Genomic DNA, 25,386 nt, shown 5'->3' on the forward strand with positions numbered 1-25,386 from the left:
TCTAGCTGCTGTTACTAATTTCCTAATGATCTCTCCACATCCATTCTTGTCTCATTCCAAATGTAGTGAGTACATTTTCAAAACATGAATCTCATCATGTCATTTCTCTGCTCAAAACTCTTCCAAAAGACAAGTGAGAAGCTATTGTGCCCTACAAGGCTCAGCATGAGATCTGGCTCCTACCTACTTCTGCAACGTCGTCTGGAGTCACAATTCCTACTCAACACTTTCAACACTCCTGCCACACACACCTCTTTCTCATTTTTCCAACAGTATTTGTTTACCATGACCCACAGTGGAGCCAGTATACACATTAGGTATGTTATGTTTGTGTGTGGTGTGTGCGTAGGAATGCATAAACATAAAACAGATTCTGGCTAAGGAGCCAGGTGATGTACTCAGATGTTTTCTTTCCTATCCCATTTCATTTTTTAAAAAGCCGATTGCAACCCAACAAATTGGTCTCAGACTTATAATGGGTTCTGTCCCTACAACTTGAGAAACACCAACTGTTGGACTCAGGGTCCTGTCTATATGCAGTTCCATTTGCCTGGACTACTCCTTCCTCTTTGTTTACTCATTCTGATCTCAGCTCAAAGATCACTTCCTCAAAGAAAGCTTCCTGGACCTTCCCTGCTCCCATAACCACCACCACCACCACCACTAAACTAGAACAGAATCTCCTGTTACATACTTTATACTATCTTATACTTTTCATCACTGCACTTATCAAAGTTCTCATAGGTGATTCGTGTCTCCCTATCCAGACTATAATCTCAAGGAAATCATGACCAATGTTTGCTAACCAAGTGTTCTCTGCTTATAGCACAGTGCTTGGCATATGAGGGATAAACAACTCAAAACTGTCCACAGAATGAGTGATGAAGTTGCAGAACTAATAATGAATAATAATAAATAAGTAGTTTATAATGAATTTACAAACTTTAAAAATTTATAAAGTTTCAATTAATTTTAACAGAAATAAAAATGTTTAACTCTGGATTGTTGCAGTGTTTTGAACGGAAAATAGAATCGGTTTTTAAAAATCTGTCTCTAAAATAGTATCTTACCAAAAAACCAAGCATATGAAGTTGAGTAAAGGCAAGAGTACATAAAACTGAAATCAAAGGTTGATTTCTATTATTGTTTCTCTACTTCTGATTATTAAATAAGGTGTCCTGACACTTCTTCAATGGCTTTTAAAATTCCTTTATTCAGTATTCTTATTAATCTCAAATTATTTCTGGAAATGCAATTTCTACATTTAATCTAGTTTCAAACCTTAACATTAATCCTTAAATGTGTAAATAACTTCTAAAATGAACTTAGGTATAATAATAGTGTCCCCCAAATTGTCCTAAGTCTCCCCTCCAACAAAAACAAACAAAACACTCAAGTGCCTTGTTTGGGCAGCTCTTTTACAAATCGTTAATTGAGAGGACTATTAGCCTAATTTATTACTTTTGCAGCTTACTTAATAAAGTCACTCTGATTAATTTTGATGGCTTTTAGTTCAGTAAATTAGAAAATTGGTCACTGTCACTGGTAAAAAGATGGTTATAAATTTTAAAGCATATATCACAAGCTTCGAATAAAACAATTCACCTATCTCAGTAAAAAAAAAATTATAACTGTCAAATTAGTAGCTCAAAGTTGTAAAAAGTGTTTCAGAAATGCTTGAATATATTTAGTCAAGACTAAGAATGTCTGTAAACGAACAAAAACGATGGGGAAGTAAGGAACTAAAAGGGGTTATACTCTACCTCTAGTCGGGATTACGGTGAGCAATGTACTACTTTTATTACATATACTTTACTACTTTTCATATTTCAAACTGAAAAAAGGAAACATTACAGTTGAAAAAAATATTAACATAAAGTTAATTCAAGCTTTCACAAAATTGAACTATGATAATGAGAAAGTTTGGAGGTTATACACTTTCCGAGATCATCCACATTACTTTCTCATGTCCCAAAATGAACATCCTCTAGTTGGTGGTAACATAAAATGTAGTTACTAACAGATTGCAACTGGAAATTTAATTAAATGAGATAATAATATGGAAAGCACTTAGCACTTAGCACAACGCTTGGTTCATCATGAAGACTCAATGTTAGCCATTATCACTAGCGTGCTTTACTGTGGGAGATTGTTAACATACGTAAGTAATGAACAAAATGTGACTTCACTACAATATATCTGTAAATTGGGAGCAAGAAATATAGGACGGGAAACAATTCCAGAAACTTAACTGACTTCATGGAAGCCTACTAAATGGCTTCCAAGTGAAGTTTGAACTGTGTAAACAGACTGCTGAGCAAAATATTTGTGAAACTCTCCTAATTCTCTGCATCTCTTCCAACTCCAAACCATCAACATAAAAAAAGCATTTTATCCACTTCGCAAAGAACTTTGTAGCAAAGAGAAAATCACTGTGCCAAACTACTTTCTCTATATGTTCTAAATTCTAAGTAATATGTGTATTAGAAATGTGAACACTAACTTCCGGTACCCTGGAATGTGGCTTTTCCAAGACTTCAGGAGCCTGTGTTAATCAAATGTTCTTGCCCCATGTTCCTCCTCCCCAAATGTATCCTTACAGAAGTATTTTCATTTTAGGCACCTGGCTGCCTAACTGAAGAGTAAAACAACCCCAAATATCTGTACTTAATAGTTCCCTATCTTACTATTTCTACCTCAGGAAAAACTGCCATATATTTCTGAAATCTGCTATTTCAACAAATTTCTGATTGGTAAGAATCTACTGATACCTAGAGATGTTTTTTAAAACTCAGAAAAACTCATTCTGGAGGTCTTTGATTACGTTTTTTAAATGCACTTTTCACAAAAACAGAATGGGGCATGTTAAAAAGTTTTATCAACAATATGCAAATAACTAATTTCTAAAGAAAGGCGTGCAACGCACACACACTTCATTCCTGGGCAGTTAGAATTAGGCACGTTTAAAGAAGATGAAGCTGCCCAACCTCCCACGCCTCCAGAATGTCCAGCATTCCTGACAGGCAGGGCTCTCCAAAACTACCCAATGCCAAAGACCACGTTCCCCATCCCAGAATTTAAATACAGAATGGGAACATGGAGCAACCAAAAAGGGCTGCAGGCACTGATAGGGATGGACAAGAGATACCATCTCGGAGACACCTGGAGAAAGGGGAAGGGGCGCTCAGCTCCCGCCTTTAGCAACTAACAGTCCTCTCAGAAGAGGTATGAGGCCAATTCCTTATTGAGGAAGAGAGTCAAAAAAGATGAATATGGAGAAACAAGGCTCGTGAACCACTAGCGCTCCAGCTTGAAACGTCTCAGACTTGGGATCCCACGTCAAAAAGAAAAAAAAAAAAAAAAAGCCCCAAACACGTCCACAACGGAATTGGGAAAAAAACACTGAAGGCTGAAGAGGCCTCGGAACGAAACACCCCTCCCTCAGCTCAAAAGACAGGGACGAGAACAATGCACCACGGAAATCCTAAGATATCTCTGGACAGAGACCCAGATGAATTGAGGGGCTGCTGTCAGGGCGGGGGTGGGGGGGTGGGACAGGATCCGATCAGACTCCGTAGCGGTAGGGAGCAGAGATTCTGGAGCAAAACTGTCCGACTTTAAATCACACTATGCCAATTACTAGTCTGTGTGTTCCGACAGGTTTCCCCCGAGTGAAAAATTAGTTAAATAATCGTGGAACTCCCGTGAAGTTAAAACATGTAGCGCTCTTAGAATGTGTATGCCGAACGTGGGACGTGCTGTGTTTGCTTTTATTATCTTCATCATCTGCTCAGGGCCACAGCTCGCGCCCACCCCGCTCCTCCGCTCCTGCCGCGCCCGCCGCGTCCAAAGTCCGGTCGGACCCCTCCCGGAGGACCAGGAGTCCCGGGGACACCGGCCCGGCCCGCCGCCGCCGGCTCCCAGCGCAGCCCGCAGTCGCCTCCACTCCGGGCCGCCGCCTGGGCCGCCCGGACCCCGGACGGCAACTCGCGGGTGACCCCAGGCCCCTGCCGCCGCCGCCGCCGCAGCGAGCGCCGCCACCCTCCACTCACCGCGGCGCTCCATCCCGCGTTACGGACGCGGACGCCCGCCCGACATTCACGGCCGCCGCCGCCGCCGCCGAGGGCTGGAGCTCGCCGCTCCCATCCCCCACGGCCCGCGGACGCCCGGCCAAGCAGCCGCCGCCGCCGCCCCTGCAGCTACAGCCACGACCACGCCAGGCCCGGCCGCTCCGCCCCCGTCCTCGCACCTCCCGCCCGGCCGCAGCCCGCCCCCTGGGGCCCAGCCCATTGGCCCGCGCGCCCGGGGGGCGGGGACGGGCGCCTGCGGCAGGTGGGGCCGGCCACTGGCTCTCGCGCGCCCGGCGCAGGCTGTCAGCTTCGCCTCGGCCCGCAAACTGTCCCGAGCCTTGCAGGACGTGTTAGCCGCCCCGTGCGGCTTGCGGCAGGACAGGCGGAGGAACCTTAGGAACAGGTCACCTGATGACTTCATCTGGCAAATCGGAATTTTCTTGGATGAGCAATCTACATTTTTTATGAGGTACTTCTTTTGGCCACCTCGTTCCTCTCTCTCCAACTCAAGAAAACAAAAACAAGACCCCACACAGGTAAAGTGTAACACAGGCCAGGCTTCTTTCCGGAAGAATAAACTTCCTCAAAACCAGCCAACTACTCTGCCCTCTGTACAGGGTCATATTTTCCACTTAGACCTATATTACTTCAACTGCACTCTCAAACTCGCTCAGAGTGAGAAAAATGTCTGAGAAAGATGGAATAATTAAAGAAAGCAGCAGGGGCTGAAAGCTTCTACATACATCATTCTACTCACGAGAACAAGCCTCGTCATTAGTTATTTCAGTTCTGGAACATTCAGAAAGAACTGATGGAGAAACAGAGGGCACATGGGCAGGGTGGCTGGCGGTAGTGGTGGAGGCAGAGAAAAATATTATCGCATGTGGGAGAAAGCAGAAAAAGACACGGGAGAGTGTGAGGAGAAGTAGGACAAAAGCGGGGCTGCAGATATAGGGAGAGAGAGGGGGCAAAACCAAGGAAGGCAGAGACAGGTGGAGGCAGAAAGAGAAAATATTGAGAAATAAAAGAGAAAGGAGAGACTACCTACTTACAGGGACAAAAAGGAAGTGAGCATGAGAGAGCCAACAAGTGAAGTAGTGAGACAGGGAGAAAACATTCATTGGCAAAGAGAAGAGGAACATCTCTCATATCTTTGAACCCTTATACTAAAAACAATGTTGGGGAAACAGAGCAAATTTGGCCCTTCAGGTGCTACTTGGAAAAGATAAATATGAAAATGCTCAGCGTCTTGGATATTTTAGCTCCACACTGGAATTGTCTGACTCAACTTACACAAATTTACCCCTTCAAACCCCAAACACAACAGTACCAAGGACATGCCACAGGCACTAAGGAAACCTCAAAACCAAACTCTCCTTCTAACCACACTTAAAAAGAACAATGCACCATGGACTCTCACCATGGAAAATGATGATGCCCTGAACTGAAACAAACTGAGAGGTCAGGGGTCCCAGGGCAAAAGAGGGCTGGAGCATCCCAACCCTTATTAAATCATAAGGAAGATTTGGGGAAGAAATATAAGGCAGTCACTCAATCTCAAACACCCCTTTATATCTATTTTTAAATACCTGTATATTAATTATTTTGTACTCTTATTCCATTATCACCATTTCCTTAATAAAGAGGATTGTTTTTCTTATTAAAGTTGAACAATGTCTCGCACAAGATCCTCATGGGGAGAAAGGGTATGTGAGGTAGAAGTGGTGGTGTGACAAAGACAGAAAGGAGCACATGGGACGGAAGGAGAGGAAAAAGCCGTGAAAGAGATGTGAGAAGGTGAGAAACAATTGTGGAGAAGAGAGAAAGAAGACCAAGAAAGATGCAGAGACAAATGGAGGCAGAGAAAGAGAAAATAAGATGCAGACAGAATAAGGAAAAGAAACAGAAATGACAGAGAGAGAGAGAGAAAGAAACGGGGAAACTACCCATGGACAGAAAAAGGGGAGACGGACACCTCTCACACCCAAACAATTCTGGACAAATAAACCCAATTAGGGCCCTAGGTTGTTACTTGGAAAGGATAAATATGAGAACCTCAGGCTCCTTGATTACCTGGGCTCTACTATCATTTTGCAGATAGTAGAGCTGTCTTAATTTCTATTTATCATAATTTCTTTTATCTTTGCTTAATTTTTAAAAACTTTAAACATAACTGTGCCAAGATCAAAAGCACTAAAAATGCTGGGGACACCAAACAACCAAATGTTCCTTCAAATCCTAATGGAGAAGAATGATGCACCATGGACACTCACCATGGACACCACTGATGACTAAACTGAAGGACACCAATGGGGGAGAGAGGAAAGGATTCTGAAGGCCATGGAAGGTAGAGGCAGGGTAACCCTGAGGGAACTCAAGGGAGGAAAGTCTGCCCCTTGGATCTGCTCTGGGTTAATCTCAAGACCCTTCCCACCAGATCTACCTGTAAACCATCTAAAAACAACCAACTATTCTGCATAGAACCAGCACAGAGTGAATCGTCAACGAATATTAGACCATTAAATTATAAGTACGGTTATCTGAGGGAAATTTTGAGAAGTCTCTCAATCCCAGTCCTCCTCTTATAGCATTTAAAAAAATAGATTAATTTTCTGTCACCTTTTCTACTCTTTTTCCTTAGTAAGGAGGAATACAATATTTGGAAACATTAGCAAAAATGGTGGTTCACTTTTAAATTAAAAGGGTTGTTTTATTCCCCCTAACTTGCATTTTGTTTAAAGAAATTTTATGTCACACAAGTAAGTTTCAAGTATGAAAAGTACACTATTGAAACGATACCTTTGTGCAACTCCAAAATTCTTGGTTTATAGTTAAATTATAAAGGGTTAAAAAAAAAAGTAAAACCATCTGTATATCTATTGTAGAAGTCCAACATCTTAAAATTGTGTTTTTACCATTTTACGTTATTATTGTCTCTAGTATTTTTCCCTTCTAAAACAGAAATCACATCCTCTGTGATATTGCTCTTCAGTCATTCTATGAAGCCTCAACTTGCATATTGTTAAAATATTTTTCATGTGTTCTCTTCAGTGTTAACATAGGTAGTATTGCTATTTTTGCTGGGTAAGGATCTTCATATTCCTGAAGTTGATTCTGTAGTTTAGGTAGCCTACTTTTCATAACAGAATATGGTTCTAAAAACATTTTGCAATGTCTGGAGACATCTTTGATTGTCACAACTGGGAAGGAGCTGTACTGACATCTAGTGAATAGAGCCAGGGATGCTGCCAAACATCCTACCTGCACAAGAGAGCACGCCTCAGCCCTCCCACCTCTACCCCTAAGAAAGAATTACCCATACCCAAATGGCCAATAGTGTCAAGGTCGAGGAACTTTGCTCTAGACCCAATTACCACTTTATAAGCAATATTGAACACAAAGGAATATATTAAATTACATCACAGGATGCACTCAGTAAAATCTAGACTGTGGGTCATTTTATAGAGCAAACAACAGTTTCTTAAACAAATAAATTGCAAGGAAAACGATGAAAAGAAAATCTCCAGATTTAAAAAAAAAGTCTTAAAATTTTAAATACATCAAGTGCAGGAATAAATGAGATCAGACTTGCCCTTCCACTATACAGTTTTCAGACATTAGACTACAAACAGCACAGGACTGTGATCCTGGAGAGATGGGATCACAAACAAATGAGGTGATCCCTACAGTCACCCCAACTTTCTGCCGGGAGACACGCTCTAGACCATGGCATGTAAGGAGGAAGCCAGACAGAGTGTGGTACTCTTGCTAGGTTGAGGAGAAAGGGATCATAGTTCAGGGAGACTGCGACAGCTGGAAACTATAGGACAGAGTACCAGATAGGAAGAAGGTAGGCAGAAGAGCTCCAGAAATTTGCATAGGCAACTCTTTAATTTTCTTGCTGAATACAAAGCTATATATGTATAGGGTGAATCCCCACAAGGATAGACAAAGAATTTCCAGGGACCTGTAGCTGAACAATTCCCAGGGCTCTCGCAGGTCTGGGAGACCTCTGAGTGTTCATCAGCCAGAGTAGAGAGACCTGTTGAATACTCAAGGAGAGATCCCAGAAGGACATTGTTCGTAGTACATCTAACCCAGTCCTACTAAAATAGTATTCTAGACTCACCCCAACAAATCTTCAAAACAAGCCTCATTTTGTAAATTTCTTTAAAAAAAACCCTGATATTTAAAACAAAAGTAATAACAATGTGTGTGGCATTTACAGCATATGCTGGATAGCAAAAAGTATCACAATAGCAAAAATTAAGGGAGGAGGGAAATCAAAGTAAGGTTCTTACATTATATGTGAAATAGCATAATATTATTTGAAGGTATATTATAATAAGTTAAAAACGTATATTAAAATCTTCAGAGGTACAGTTAATAAGCCAACAGTGGACATAAATGGAATTTAAAAAATTAATCCAAAAAAAGGCAGGACAAGAAAAAAAAAAGAAATGAAGAACAGATGAGAAAAATTAAAGACAAACAACAAGATTATAGGCTTAAACCCAATCATATCAATAATTATATGAGATATAAATACTCTAAACACCCCTATAAAAAGGCAGAGATTGTCAAATTGTATAAAAACTTAAGACTCAACTACATAACTGCCTGTAAGAAACAGACTTGAAATATAAAGACACAGATAGGTTGAAAGTAAAACCACAGAAAAAGACATGCCACGCAAATACTAATCATAAGAAAGCAGAAGTAGCTCTATTATATGAGACAACCCGTTTTACTAAGGATAAAGAGTAACATTTCATAATGATAAAAGAGTCAATTCATCATAAAGACATGATCTTAAAAGTGTATGCACCTAAAAATAGGGCTTCAGAATATACAAGGAAAAACCTGACAGAAATGTGAGGAAAAACAGACAAATCTCAATGATAGTTAAGATTTCAACAATCCTCTTTCATTAACTGATAGAACATATAAGAGAACAAATAAGAGAACAAACGTATGGACACCAAGGGGGAAAGCAGGGGTGGGGGAGCTGGCGAGGGATGAATTGGGAAATTGGGATTGACATATATAACTAATATGTATAAAATAGGTAACTAATAAGAACGTGCTGTTTTAAAAATTAAATTAAATTTTTTAAAAAGTGGATCAAAGAAAAATGTGTGACAAGAAAAAAAAAGAATAAGAGAAAATTTGTAAGGATATAGAAATTTTAAATAATACTATCAACCAATTTGACCTGATATACATTTATAGAAAATTCTACCCAACAACAGAATACACAGTCTTTTCAAATACACATAAAATATTCACTAAGATAGACCATATGTAGGACCATACAATAAGTCCCAATAAGTTTAAGAGAATTGAAATCATAGTGTATGTTCTCTGACCCAAACAAAGTTAAATTTGGAATAAATAACAGTAGGATAATTGGGAAATCCCCAAATATTTGGAAATTATAAAATATATTTTTAACTCATCCATGGGTTAAGTTTTCACAAGGCAAATTTGAAAATATTTTGAACTGAATAAAAATGAAAACATGATATTTCAAAATGTGTAAGTTACACAGTAAAAGCAGTGGTTAGAGAAATATTCAGCTTTAGATGCTTTATTAAAAAGAAAGGAGGGAGACTTCCCTGGTGGCACAGTGGTTAAGACTCCACCTGCCAATGTAGGGGACACGGGTTCGAGCCCTGGTCCAGGAAGATCCCACATGCCATGGAGCAACTAAGCCCCTGAGCCACAACTACTGAGCCTGCATGCCTAGAGCCTGTGCTCTGCAACAAGAGGAGCCACCGCAATGAGAAGTCCTCACACCGCAACAAAGAGTAGCCCCCGCTCGCTGCAACTAGAGAAAGCCCACGTGCAGAAAAAAAAAAAAAAGAAACAAAGGGGGGCCTAAAATCAATGATTTAAGCTTCCACTTTAAGAGGCTATAAAGCAAAGAGCAAATTGAACAGGAAGTAAGTAAAAGGAAGGAAATAATGGTAAGAGTAGAAATCAATGATATAGAAGACAGAAAACAGAAAAAAATCAATTCAACTAAAAGTTGTTTTTTTAAAAATATCAATTAAATAGATAAATAGCTTGCTGAACTGATCAAAAAGTAAAGAGAGAAAACACAAATTACTAATATCATGAATGAAATAAGGAACATCAGTACAGACCCTACAGATATTAAAAGAGAAACAAGAGAATGTTATAAACAACTTTGCCAAAAAATTCAACAACACAAATAAAATGGAAAAATGTCTCGAAAGACACAAATAACCAAATCTAACACAAGAAATAGAAAATCTGGATACCCTTATATGTATTAAAGAAATTGGATTCATAATTTAAAATATCTCACAAAGAAAACTGCAGACCCAGATGGCCTCGCTAATGAAATCTATTGAACCACATAAAATAGTCCTACAAAAACTCTCAGAAAATAGAGTAGGCAGGAAAACTTCCCAACTCATTTTATTAGGTCAACACTACTCTGATACCGAAAGCTGACAAAGATATTACAAGAAAACTACAGATCAAATTTCCTAACACAGTATTAGCAGGTCAAACCCAACAATATATAAAAAAGAATAATACATTAGAACCAAGAAAGTTTGTCCCGAGAATCAAGCTTAGTTTAATATTCAATAGAGAAAAACCACGTGATCATCTTAACAGATGCAGAAAAAGCATCTGACAAAATTCTTCAACCTTTCATGATTAAAGCAGTCACCAAAGTAGGAATAGAAAAGAATTTCTTCAACCTGATAAGAGACAGCTACAAAAATCTACAGCTAACATCATAGTCAATAATGAAAGACTATGTTTTCCCCTTAAGATCAGGATCAATATTGTTACTGAAGGTCTTAGCCAGTACAATAGAACAAGAAATAAAATACACTCAGATTGAAAAGGAGGAAGTGAAACACTTTATTACAAGTTGACATGTTTGTGCACCTCAAAAATCCTAAGGAACCTATAAATAAGGTACTACAACCAATAAATGAATACAGCAAGGCCACAGATTACAAGGTCAATATACCATAATCAATTTTACTTCTATATACTAGCAACAAACAATTGGACAGTGACATTTTAGAAACTAATAACAGTTATAATAACATCAAAAAACAAGATATTTTTAGGAATAAATTAGTCAAAACATGTGCAAGATCCTAAATTTAAAACTATAAAACACTAGTGGCAAGAAGTTAAAGAACTGGATAAATCAATAAGTATGCCATGTTCATGGATTGGAAGACTCAATACTGTTAAGGCTTTAATTTCTCTCAAATTGACCTATAGGTTCGAGCAATCCCAAACAAAAATCCCTCCTGGCTTTTTTATAGAAACTGATAGGCTGAGTCTAAAATGTATATAAATATGTAAAAAATCTGAACAGCCAAAAAATTTTTGAAAAGAAGAACAAACCTGGAAGATTCACAATGCCTGATTTTAAGATTTACTATAGAGCTACAGTTGTCAAGACAGTGTGATATTGGTATAGAGATAGACATAGATCAACAGAATAGAATAGAGTCTAGAAACAGACCCATAAATATAATCAGTTGATTTTCAAAAGCTGCTAAAGTAATTCAATAGGGGGAAAGATGGTTTTTTCAATAAATGGTGCTGAAATAACTTAATAACCATATGAGAAAAAAAATGATCCTTGATCCTTACTTCAGAGCATACCCTAAAATTAATTCAAAATGTGTCATACACCTAAACATATAACCTAAAACTATCAGTCTTTTAAATACTGGAGTTGGAGGAGGCAGCTGCTTGTTTTTATAAATAAAATTTATGGGGGGACACAGCCACGCCCAACTGTTTATGTACTGTCAATAACTGTTTTTGCCCTACAACAGCAGAGTTGAGTGGTTGAGGTGCTGTAGCCTGTAAGCCTAAAATATTTATGATCTGGTCCTTTAAGAATATGTTTGAGGATCCCCATTCTAAAAGAAAACTTGGGAGAAAATCCAGGGAACAATTTCTCAGACACAAAAATCAAGAACCATTAAAAAAAAAAACTGGTAAACTGGACTTCATCAAAATTTAAAGCTTCTGCTTTTTGAAAGACAACTGTTAAGCCCACAAACTGGCAGAAAATATCTGACAAGGGACTTGTATTCAAATTACATCAAGAACTCCTACAACTCAATAATAGAGTGAACAACACGATAAATTAATAAGTAAAAGATCAACAGACACTTCAAAAAAGAAGACACACAACTGGGCAATAAGCACATGAAATAGTGCTCAACATCATTAGTATCAGGGAAACACAAATTTAAGCCACAATGAGATACCACTAAATATCTACTGGAATTCTCAATTTTAGCTAGACTGAAATACCAACTTTGGTGTAGGAAGGATTTAGAGCAACTAAAACTCCCACACACTGCTGCTATACACGGTACACACCACTTTGGAAAATAGCCTGGCAGTTCCTTATACAGTTGAACATACATTTACCATACAACCCAGGAATTCTACTCTTTTATATAACCTCCCAAAATGAAAAATACATTCATCCAAAAACTTGTACACAAATGTACGTAGCATTAGAGTCAAAAACTGGAAACCCAAATGTCCATCAACAGATAAATGGTTAAACAAATTGTGATACAGCCTTACAATGAAATGCTGCTTAACAATAAATATCTATGACGTAGTAAAAACCCATGGGTGAATCTCAAAAACATTATGCCAAATGAAAGTCAGGCACAAAAGAATATATGCTGTATGATTCCTTTTACATGAAATTCTAGAAAAGATGAACTTAATCTTTAGTAACAAAAAGCACGAATGATTGCCTGATGACAGGGTTGTAGTATGGGAGGTGGGGGGAGTTCCAAATGAGCATTACTTTTTGGAGTAATGGAAATGTTCTGTATCTTGATTACGGGCATTACATGAGTGTATACAAATGTCAAAACTCACTCATAGTGTATAAAAAGCTGTTATCATTTTTTAGTGCTCAATGAATATTAGATAAGTAAATTAAAAGTAAAATTGTAGAAGGTTCTATTTGAATAATCCCTGAAATTCAACTTCCTCTCTCCCTTAATATTTTTCAAAATATTTTCCATCTTCTTCCTTAGAAAGGAAGACTATGATATTTGAAAACTTTCTCAGTGACAAATACTGGAACATTTTTTAAGAAAAAGAAAAAAAAACCTTATCCTAGGGAGGCAATATCATCAAATGGCTCTTTTGCTTATCAGAGTAATGATAAAGGCAAGGAAGAAAATACAAACCCTCCACAAAAATCCTCACCATATTGAAACGAGTTCCTAACCTTCCTTTTAAACCTCCTTGTTTCTTTACACATGAATGTGTCTTTCTGTATTGTGGCTCATCATTATACTGGAGATGAGGTGGGAAATTAAAAACAAACAAAACAGCCTTCAAAGCAGAATCATGGAAGCTGATCAGTAACATCCTTGTATGTATTAGAGATAACCAGCAATTCTGCCCCGAAGGATTCTTCTGCCTTCTGTGCTTATTAAAATCATTCTCTTAATTAACTTCAATCTCACACAAAACATCACTTCTTCCAAGAAGCCTTTCCATTCCCTCCACTGAAAATAAATCATCCCTTTAACTTTCCCATAGGACATTCAACATACTTTTCTCGGGTAACCCAAGATACTATACCTTGGGCCCTATTTATTTGGAATTGTCTACTTCTACCCAACAGACTGAAAGGTTCCACAGGACCTTGTCTAACACAGAGTGGGATCACACTAAATTTTCTGAGCGAATGCTGAATGTATCACCAATGGTACAGGAATGAAAATCTTTCCAGGGTACCTTCTGGGCATGAGCTTTGTTCAGTGCAGTACTAACCACTGGGACCAACAGCAGTGGTTGTAGAAGCACACATTCCTAGATCAAGGGCTTTTACAGCTGGGAAGTGAAGGTGCTGATAATTTAGGTGGATGTTCTATTTTAGGGAGGTGGGCAGAGCAGGAATGACCAGCCACCATAGATTTGCTGAACAGTACTTTCTTCATCTCAGCCGAAGTTTTATCTCCTGCCAATCTGGGGACTGAAACATTTTCAACCCAGGTCTATCTTACTTCCCTTCAAATTCACTCTAAAACTTTTCTCAGAATCAGGAGACTAAAGCTATTTGTACCATAAAGCTAATAAAGCTTAAGTGTCCGGGTCCTCACTTGCACAGTTCCTACAATCAGGAAGCATTTCTAACTATGCATTCTTGGCAACTGCCTATAGAAATCTCTGAAGAAAGGGATTTAAGTCTCCAAGACTCATAATTTGATTTGTAATTTCTTGACTCATTCTAAATATTCACTTTCATATTTAATTATGAATTCTTTTTCTTGAACAGGAAACTCCCCTCCCTCAAACCGAACAAAGGGGCGAAACTAATTGTCAAAGAAGAAGAGAAAAGGAAAAGGTAAATGTGCAACAAAAAGTTCTTTGGTTATTTTGGCTCCACCGTCGTCTTGGAACTTTCACCTCCTAACAGCTCCTAAAAGATCCACCCTTAGAGATAGATAGACAATGTTGAAGATCAAACAAAACAAAAAAACCAAAATACTACCAGTGGGGGTAGTTGGTAAACAAACCTCCCCCTCGTTTCTAAAGAGGAGTGGTGAAGAAAAAGCGAGATAGACCCTGGAAATGTCAGAGGGGCTCAAAAGACAAGGAGAGTCCCTGGCTACTTTGTTCTGGCCAAAGGAAGGCCTTCCCTCAAGCTGAGGTTTGGAGCTGAGGTTTGGAACAGGAGTCCTGGGACAGCCTGGGAAACAAACTCACAGGGATACGCTCCCCTCTCCTCTTAACAGCTGCAATCCCCCGCCTGTCAACTTCTATTTCGCAAAGCACAGGGCTTGCCCTAGGACCAGGCTGGGTCAGCGCGCGCGTGCGTGCGTGCGTGTGTGTGTGTGTGTGTGTGTGTGTTGTGTGTGTGTGTGTGTGTAGGACGGCTACAGGGGTGTGAGAGAGAGGGTCGGGGTGGTGGGAGAGGGAGGGAGGAGTGTGAAGACAGTGATGCACCAGAGTAGGGCACTTGGGTAGAAAGGGGAGTGTTTTTCTACTTTTCATTCCCGACTCCCCAACAAAAATAAATAAATAAATAAACAGCCGGGACTAGATGAGACGAAGTGTGATAAAAGGTAGACAGGGAACACGAGGTGTTTGTTATTTTATCTCAGCCTTTGCATTTGTTAGACTAAAATTTCAGAAAATGGCACCAAACTTCCAAAAAGATCCCAAGTAAAGAAGACAAATGTGAAGACCCGGTTAAGGAAATCAAAAGGGGGCGGGAAGGAGTAAAGGAGCCCCCTCCTGAACTCCGCTTAAAGGTAGACGAGGGCCTGTGGTTAGAAAAGGGAGAGGGGCTACAGACGCTCAGGGGGGACTTGGAAAGGGAGTAAAGTCCGCCCCGCGAGCCTCTCCCCAGCGGCCGGGCCGGCGTCGCCTAACTGGGGACAACGGGGTCCGACGGTCCTTGCAACACCCGCTCTTGCCCTCCCCGCTCCTCCGCTCCTGTCGCGCCCGCCGCGCCCCTCGTCCGGTCGGACCCCTCCCGGAGGACCAGGAGCCCCGGGGACACCGACCCGACCCGCCGCCGCCAGCCACCAGCGCAGCCCTAAGTTGCCTCCACTCCCTGCCGCCTCCTGGGCCGCCCGGACCCTGGACGGCCACTCGTGGGTGGCCGCGCGGGTGACCCCAGCCCCCAGCCGCGGCTGCAGCGAGCGCCGCCACCCTCCACTCACCACGGCGCTCCATCCCGCGTCCCGGACGCGGACGCCCGCCCGACACTCACGGCCGCCGCCTCCGCCTCCGCCGCCGCCGCCGCCGCCGAGGGCTGGAGCTCGCCGCTCCCATCCCCCACGGCCCGCGGACGCCCGGCCAAAGCGCCGCCGCCGCCCCTGCAACTACAGCCACGACCACGGCAGCCCCGGCCGCCCCGCCCCCGGCCTCGCACCTCCCGCCCGGCCGCGGCCCGCCCCCTAGGGCCCAGCCCATTGGCCCGCGCGCCCGGGGGGCGGGGACGGGCGCCAGCGGCAGGTGGGGCCGGCCACTGGCTCTCGCGCGGCCAGCGCCCGCTGTCAGCTTCGCCTCGGCCCGTAAACTGTCCCGAGCCTTGCAGGACGTGTTAGCCGCCCCGTGCGTCTTGCGGCAGGACAGGCGGAGGAACCTTAGGGATAAGTCACCTTTTGCATCCTCCAGTAGGCAGCAGGTCCTTGTTGTTTAAATGGACATTTCTCAGGTGGACATTTTGAATTCCTTCCAGTCAGGAATTTGGTCCCCAACTTATTTAGTCCTACCCCTGCCTACACCCTCCTTCTCCCTGTAGGAACAAAAATACATTTTGTGCTTAACTTTAAAACTGCCACACTCTTTTCTGTCTTTGACTGATTGTCATTTTCAGAAAACTAAATTACCCAAAACGTCAACTATTATGTACAGTACCAGGCCCGTGGGAGTTGCTCAATAAATACTAGTCGAATGCATGTCCCCCTAATCATGCTACTTGGTTCTTACCATTAATGCTCCTTTACTGATGGGACTCATCAACGCTATAGGGAAAATGAACAACAAAAATTAAAGCATTTATCTAGATTTGTATCACACATCAAAATGAAAAAAGTACAGCGTTTCTATTGAATAGTTAGAATACATAGTAGTAACACTTAACTCTACCAAGAATACCCTTCCTGTCATCTATGCTGAGACATAGCAGGCACTCTGTGAATATTAGCTGAGTAAATAAGTAAAATTATGGGAAGGGAATTTGGAAAAGTTCCTCAATCTCTTCCTCTCCTTAAACCTTTTTCAATACATCAAACATCTGCCATATTCTCCACTCCTCTTCATTAGTTGGGAGAAATATATTAAAAAACATTCTCAGAGGAAAATGGCAACTCATTTTTGCAATAAAATAAATACAATTAACTGAGAATGAACATTAAAAACCTGTTATCTGCTGTAAATGAACTATAATTCAATAATTTTTTAAAAAGGAAAAAAGGTCTGTTATCTGGGACAGGTGGCTCATGTGTTTGGTAAAGAAAAGAAGAAATAAATACCTCCACCAAATCTTATAACACTGTCACAGCATTTACCCTTATAAGCCAACTTATTTTTTACCTATAAATGTTTCTTGATTAAAATGGCTCAGGGTCACGTCTTTGGAGGATGAGGAATCAGAGACAAAAAACAAAAATCAGAGGCATAATTGGATGCTGGATCAATAATGAAACATTCATGACAGATGGTGTAGTATTGCTATTTTATAATTATAGTATTTATTAATAACACATAACTACTCTGCCTGTTGAAATGTTCTTCATTCTTTCTGTGATAGAGAGAATACAACCTCTGCTCTGAAGCCTTCTGTTCTCACTGAAAATTAGTCATCCCATTTAATATTATATGGTACATGGAACCTTATTCTTATGGCACTTTTGACTTTCATGCAGTCTTTTACTTTTTACTAATACCAATGTTTATTTATACTAATCATATTGTGGAGGTCTACAGTGTTATGTTACCTAAGTCTGTGTCCAGTACACAAAGGGTCCCTGCTAAGTATTTTCTAGAGGAATGTTTAGGGACTGACCAGTGTGTCCAGGAATAAAAATCCTTCTAGGATGCATTTTCTTTTTTACCGTAAGCTCTGTTCAATTTGTTGTAACTAATGAAATCAAGTGCAATGGCCACAAAAAACACATGTCTAAAGCAAAGACGGTCCCAGGTACCATGTGCCCAGAGGTGAAGGGGCTGATAATGAAGGCAGATGTTCCACGTGAGTGATGGAGGTGGGAGCCCAGCCCCAAAGGAGAGTACAATGGACAGGCGCTCTTCCTGTCAGTCACGCTTCAGTGACAGCCTGTTTAGGAGAGCACAACATCATCCACCAGACAATATTTACTGAGTACCTCCATTGTGCCAGGCATTATTCTAAGCACAGGGGTTATATTAGTGACCTTTCAATCCACTTTCAGACTCTCTTCAACCATGGCTAAATGCCTGGGAGAGGAAAAGAGATAATGGAAGCAGGCATGTTCCCAGTCACTGAGACTGTCTTTGCCCCTCACTGCTGGAGCACTCAGAAAGAACCACGGAGAGCCTGATGGGCCACAGTGAGTACAAAGGCTCCAGATTCCAAAGTGGACGAAACTCACCAAGCAGGTTATTAATCTTGATTCTGTGATGGTTGTAATTGAGAAACAAGGAATCAATTCAGACCACATGCTGGAAATGAATGTGAAAGATGTTACAAACATCCAAGAATTCTGTGTTGTCTTGAGGAGTGGGAACTGAGTAAGATTAACTGAAAAAAATAAAGAAAAACTCAAGTGAGTATATGGATATGATATCATACTCGTTTTATGTCTAGATTAAGATATTAAATTTTAAGGCCCAATTTGTTTATGTTATTTTAAGCTCTCTATAAGACATCTGATGACATAAACCTCTGTGCTTCAGTCACCACATACCATGACTCTACCTAATGTCTTAACACGTGTAAGGAAGCTCTCCAGATAATTAATGATTGGTGCCAAATTATACTATTGGCCTAAAAATTGAATTATTGATATTGTTGTGAATAAAGAGATGATGATTATGATGATAGTAATAATAAGTAGCCCTCCCTGGTTTACTCTGTGCTAGACACTGTCTTAATTATTCTTTATATTTAGTAAGTCATTTAGTCCTCACAACAACCCTATGAAATACTATCATCCCTATTTTACGAATTAAAAACTGAGGCACAGAACAAAAGTTCAGTAAAGAGTTTCTTTTGGATTTTATGAAAATCGATCTTAAAATGAACATAAGGGCTTCCCTGGTGGCGCAGTGGTTGAGAGTCCCCCTGCCGATGCAGGGGACACGGGTTCGTGCCCCGATCGGGGAAGATCCCACATGCTGCGGAGCGGCTGGGCCCGTGAGCCACGGCCGCTGGGCCTGCGCGTCTGGAGCCTGTGCTCCGCAACGGGAGAGGCCACAACAGTGAGAGGCCCGCGTACTGCAAAAAAAAAAAAGAAGATAAATTTGACCATACTTTTCTTAGAAAAAAATAGTGGGGACTCACTCTTATTCTTCCTCTGCCTCTCTGGCCTTTTTGCTGTTCCCCTGATACCCCAAGGTCCCTCTTGCCTCTGCTGTTCCCTCTGCCTGGAAGGGGCTCCCCATATATGTGACTTGCTCTTTGCTCCCTTCCATTCTCCGCTCAAATGTTCCATGTCATTGACATGTTCCCGGACCTCTCTGTAGAAAAGAGCATTCCCCTCTTTGATACTCCGTATCTTCCTTCTGCTTTATTTTTTTTGCTACGATAGTTAATTTTATTTGTTCAAGGACTCATCTTGCAAGCATTAAAGCAAGCCTGGGCTTTGATTTTGGGAGCCCAGATTCCCATACTTAGGAAGATAACAGCAAAAACTGCTCCATGTACATGGATGAAAACTAAAGGTTCATGGTTAATCACACGGTAGTTTTTAAGTTTCTACAGCCTAGAAGCCAGAAGTCACCGGTCCTTTAGGTCCATCTGGATGTCCCACAGGGTTTCTGCACTTTTATTGAGTTGGGCAAACTTATCACTTACCCTGCTTTAAATACCATAAAGTGCCATAACACGTATCCCTCTACTGACTTGGTATAGTTATTAATTTATTTGTGTATTTTTCATTTCCTCTCACTAGTGTGGAAATGTCAGTGCCATGATGAAAGGGACTCTGCCTGTTTTGTTCACCATTGTATCCCCAGCTCCTGAAAAAGTATTTGGAATTAATCAATAAATAAAATAGTTTGAAGAAATTAACAGTACAGCCCAAATACTAGATTTATCTTTCAAAAAGATTAGTTAAACATTTTGAAAGTTTTATCAGATATGAGAAACATATTGCTTTGTTTGACAAAAATTTTACATTAGCTGCTTATAACTGACATACTAACACATGCCAAGTTTAATTACTTTACCTAGTCTTTATCTGAAAGAACCATAAATAACTCTAGAATCTTAAATTATTTCCTTCCTTCTTTAAAGTGAAGGGGTGAACATTTTCTGCTATTGTTTTCTTTCATCTATTCCACCAGATACTGACTAGATAAGTAAACAAATACAGCTACTCCTCACCTACATATTCTATTCAGTGGATGACGCTGTGCTTTGGAGTACATCATGTCATCTGATCCTCACAAAAACCTTTATGAGATGGGAAGATGAGATCTGTTTTCCCCAAAAGAATATTATAATTTTCAGAGTCAGAGGATGTTAGAGCTCCTCTACTACATTCTCCTTTATTTTATTTAAAAAAAAAAAAAAAAAAAAAAAAGCCCAGGTCAGTTTTCCCAGAGATCACACGGTTAGTCATTGGCCTAAGTAGACTGGAACCAAGACCAGGGATCTCTCTATACCAGCTGATAAATTAAGCTTTTAAAATGTCCCTAAGTCTATGAAATTAGATCAAAGCCCCTACCTGAATCGTTCTTAATTTATGTGTAAATATTTAAGCTATACTAACATGTTTAAATGTGAATTTGTTCTGCAAATTTACTCCTATTATTTCAGAGGTCTGACTTATTAAGTTACTAAAAAATGATGACCCTTAAAAAATGGGTGGCTTAGCATGGAGCCAATGAGGAGCTTGGTTTGCTCTTGAAGTAGAAAGTTGTCCTGAGGCATTCTGGAACACACGCACAGATTACCACCTCTCTCCTAGGGAGAAGGCTGGCTGGCTTCAGGAAGGAGTGGAGCCCAATGGAAACATTGCTAATCTCTTTCTTTATTTACACACTGAGCAAATATTGCTGAACCCTGAGAAACAATGCAACCACTAGGGACTTTAATGAGTGTTTATCTTTCTAACTGCGTATTTATATAGGGGTGGCTGCCTGTGGCACGCTTGCCAGTGGGTTGGGAAGGGACTGCTTGTAAAAGCTGAAAAATATTTAGTTATATGAACGTGTTTCAGCGACATCTCCTTTTATGTTCATTCAAGAGGACATTACATTCCATAGCAACAGAAGAACTATTATTACTCAATCATTTAGATATCTGGATTTAAATGATTTTATTTTGAAACTCAATATTATTAATTAAATTAATATTGAAACTAATTCAATAGCTGACAATGTATGACTTAAATTAGAAGAAATAAAACACAGGAAAAAAGAGTATATATGACTTAATAATCCTATAATATTGGCATCTCGAAATGTCTGTAAACTTTTGTGTCAAAGACCTTGAAAAATAGTAACTGAGAATCATTGATGGATTGACATCCTTTGCTGCTGATGGATTTGACATACTTACTGTGCTTGATGACATATTCAGTTTAGGATGTTCATCAGTGTAATTAAATTTTCCTGGGAGCTACATGGTATTAGACTATAGGAGGTCACAAGCATAACATATATCCTACTAACCAAAAATCTCATGAAATACCTGTTATGTAATATCACTGAAACCATCAGCTTAGTATACGCAAGCTGGAGAACAGATGGACTGACAAACAAGCTATTAAGACAGTCAGTTGCCTTGCTTCGGAGTTAGCTCAAGCTGGGTTGCAAGGTGAAATGCTTTAGATCTTTCCTGTGAATAGATGAAGACAATCCTCATGGTTAGAATGAACAATATCAAGCTGACTTCTAACATCTTCCTTCTGGGTAATAACTAAGGACCAAGAGGAAAAAAAAGAGTTCCATTCTGGAAAAGTTATTGAAAGATAAAGCAAGCTTACCAAGAAACCAGAATCTAAGGAAATGAATAGACCAGTAGACAAGAGTCTTGATATAAACCTTGGAGTTACTTAGGGACTAAAAAATTAGAAGCATAAGATGTGGATCAAGGAACAGTGGATTCTAGAAGGACTCTTTAAACGTGTTTCACAGAGAACTGGTATTTAATTTACACAAGCTTTTCTTGAACACCAACAAGTCAGTGAAATGGAGCTGCCAATGCCAATGGCATTGTTGTATTTGCGAACCAATGTTTGAAGTGCAATGAAAACTGAAGGGGCTTTTTGTAGTTTTGTAGGTGGTACGTGGTTTGGTAGTGGGGATGGTGCAGGGCTATGGGAAAGAGGAAAACATAACGGAGATAGCGATTACTGGGAAAATTTCTTAAGAACAAAGTAGATCACTGATTTATCAGACAAAGTGCTGTAGGCTGAATTTTATCCCCTCAAAATTCATATGTTGGAGTCTTAACCCCTAGTACTTCAGAATGTGACTGTATTTGGAGATAGGGTCTTCAAAGAGGTATTTAAGTTAGAATGAAGCCATTATTGTAGGCCCTAATCCTATATGACTGGTATCCTTGTAAGAAGAGAAGATTAGGACACAGACACACACAGACCACATAAAATACAGGGAGATCAGGTCTACACCATGCAAAAACACAGAGAAGACAGCCATCTACAAGCTGAGAGACACCTCAGAAGAAACCAACCATGCCAACACCTTGATTTCAGACTTTTAGCTTGCAGAATTGTGAAAAAATACATTTCTGTTAAGCCACCCAGTTTGTGGTACTTTGTTATGGCAGCCATAACAAACATATAAGACAACACCACTTAAGTTCTAGGAATCAAATAATAATACCATTAATGGGTTCTAGTTGGATCCAAGATAATTTCCTTCCCCTACCCTATAGAAATATTAAGTCCAAGTCTGGCTGAAAGTTGCCGTAATTCAACTCTTGAAGTGGACCATTTCTTCTTCATAATATTCACGAGATACAATAAGTCAATATCACTCCTACTCTGGGGTGTAGGCCAGGATGGAGCATCATATCCATTGTAATATTATCATTAAAATCAGAAGGCAGGGCTTCCCCGGTGGCGCAGTGGTTGAGAGTCCGACTGCCGATGCAGGGGACACAGGTTCGTTCCCTTGTCTGGGAAGATCCCACATGCCGCGGAGCAGCTGGGCCCATGAGCCATGGCTGTTGAGCCTGTGTATGCGGAGACTGTGCTCTGCAACAGGAGAGGCCACAACAGTGAGAGGCCCACATGCTGGAAAAAAAAAAAAAAATCAGAAGGCAGGATGTTTACAAGCCTGGTGTTCTGTGAGTATTTTCAGTGGGAGGAGGCTGACTGGTTTCTACTCAGAGTGGAAGGGATGCCCTGGTCTCTTCACTTGTATAAAGTAGAGGAAGATTTGAGAGTGGAAATTTTAAGGGTACAATTTTAAGCCACTGCAAGCAGTATTAGCGGCTAGTTAACACTAATAATTTCATCACAGTGCTTGGTTCATAATAAGAGCTTGATAAGTGTTAATTTACGTTTCTATTATTTTTGGTTCTATGGCATTTCACAGTGTACAAAGCTACATTATCTCAATTTATCTTCAAAATAAGTCAGTGAAATATGAGTTATTGTGATCATTCTTATTCAGATTTCTCATAAGAAAGCTGTATCTTTTTTTTTTTTTCTTCCTTTTTGCGGTACGTGGGCCTCTCACTGTTGTGGCCTCTTCCCATTGCGGAGCACAGGCTCCGGACGCACAGGCTCGGCAGCCATGGCTCACGGGCCCGGCCACTCCGCGGCATGTGGGATCTTCCCGGACCGGGGTACAAACCCGTGTCCCCTGCATCGGCAGGCGGACTCTCAACCACTGCACCACCAGCGAAGCCCAAATTCCAAATTTTTAAAAATTTTGTTCAGGCCAAGGAAAACTCATAAGGAGCAGGATGTGGCCTGGGAGTTGCCAGTTTGCAACCTGTAGGTTAAAACCTCTGGCTGATATGAGAGTGCTCTTTGGTTTGCCTTTTTGGAGAACATTTCTCTCTTGTAGCTGGTGACAAAGGGTCTTCGGGTGCCTCCTACATGGGAGGGCCTTCTTGCTCTATGAAATTCCAGTAGAAATCAGTGTGGAGTCAGGACATATGATATGAGCAGCTTAAGCCTGTTGTTCTAGGCCTTTGTCATGATTGTAGCTAGCACTTCCGATGTACTACATGCATTGCATAGACTATCTCATTTACTCCTCACAATAGGTCTGTGAGGAAGATATTACTATCTCCATTGTTCTAATGAGGAAACTGAGACTTAAGTGACTAATTAGTTTGAACAAAGTCACTTAGCTAGTAAGTGGTGAAACCAGGATCTGAACTCCTGACAAACTTAACTCCAAAGCCCATGCCTTTTTCCTCTGTGTCTGCTGCTTCCCAAGGTAGAGAGATCAAATTTCTCTTTCCCTTGGGACATTTTTCATTTGAGTAAATCCTTTCTGACCTCTTGTCACTATGGAAAATTATAGTCTTGACTCTGGGTCTACAAGAAGACATTCTCTTGCTTTTATTCAGGGCTTTAAGTCAGAGGTCCAGTGGTTCAGCTCACATCTCTGGGAATGGGGGACCCCAAGGGAGTTTAAAGCCAAAGTCCCACTTAGTCATAAGCATTGTTCATTTACCAGGTGACCCCTTCTACTCAGACCCTTTGAGAATCTATAGTGATGCTAGGCAGCTGGTCATAGATTTAAGGTTTCATAACCCCAGTCATCTCTGTATCCCATATCCATTTTAGAGATACAAATAACAAATAGACCTCATCTAATGGGGACTAAGAAAAAGCATAGGATTTTCTTTCCATTATTAATTTGACCAAAGATTGGGAAATGTTTAACATGTTATACTGGGTGAATAATCCCCACCCTCTCACCCCCTGCCACCCGCCAAATTCATTTCTGCTTGGAACTTCAGAATGCGACCTTATTTGGAAATAAGTTCTTTGCAGCCAGTAATTAGTGAAGATGAGGTCATACTGGATTAGGGTGGACCATAATCCTAATCTGATGACTGGAATCCTCATAAGACGAGATAGAGACACAGAGACCTACACAGAGGGAAGGTGGCCATATAAAGATAAGTAGAAATTAGAGCAATGCAACTGTAAGCCAAGAAATACCAATGACTTCAGGCAATCATCAGATGCTGGAAGAGGTAGAGGATTATTCTCTAGAGATTTCAGAGGGAGCACGGTCCTGCCAATGCTTTGATTTGGACTCCTGGCTTCCAGAGCTGTGAGACAATAAGTTTCTATTGTTTTAAACTATCTAAATTTGTGGTAATTTGTTACAGCAGCCACAAGAAACTTGTACATGTAAAGAAAAAATAAAAAGTGAATGTTGGGCTTCCCTGGTGGCACAGTGGTTGAGAGTCCGCCTGCCGATGCAGGGGACACGGGTTCATGCCCCGGTCTGGGAAGATACCACATGCCGCGGAGCGGCTGGGCCCGTGAGCCATGGCCGCTGAGCCTGCGCCTCCGGAGCCTGTGCTCCGCAACGGGAGAGACCACAACAGTGAGAGGCCCATGTACCGCAAAAAAAAAAAAAAAAAAAAAAAAAGTGAATG

The 25,386-nt window shown here is 40.7% G+C and overlaps 1 protein-coding gene across 2 annotated transcripts in view; it reads right to left on the reverse strand.

The window, feature by feature from the left end:
• ARHGAP29 (Rho GTPase activating protein 29) overlaps positions 1 to 15,909 on the reverse strand; it is a 76,935-nt gene extending 61,026 nt beyond the window's left edge. The window contains exon 1 of one of the 2 annotated variants that reach the window (XM_060090157.1): positions 15,797 to 15,909. The gene's annotated coding sequence lies outside the window, so the exon portion shown is untranslated. Of the gene's footprint in view, positions 1 to 4,052; positions 4,195 to 15,796 lie in introns of those variants that run through there. The other variant, XM_060090156.1, reaches the window with a different exon arrangement.
• Positions 15,910 to 25,386: the final 9,477 nt, after the last annotated feature.

Source organism: Mesoplodon densirostris, chromosome 2 (genome assembly GCF_025265405.1).
Source record: "Mesoplodon densirostris isolate mMesDen1 chromosome 2, mMesDen1 primary haplotype, whole genome shotgun sequence".
NCBI lineage: Eukaryota > Metazoa > Chordata > Mammalia > Artiodactyla > Ziphiidae > Mesoplodon > Mesoplodon densirostris.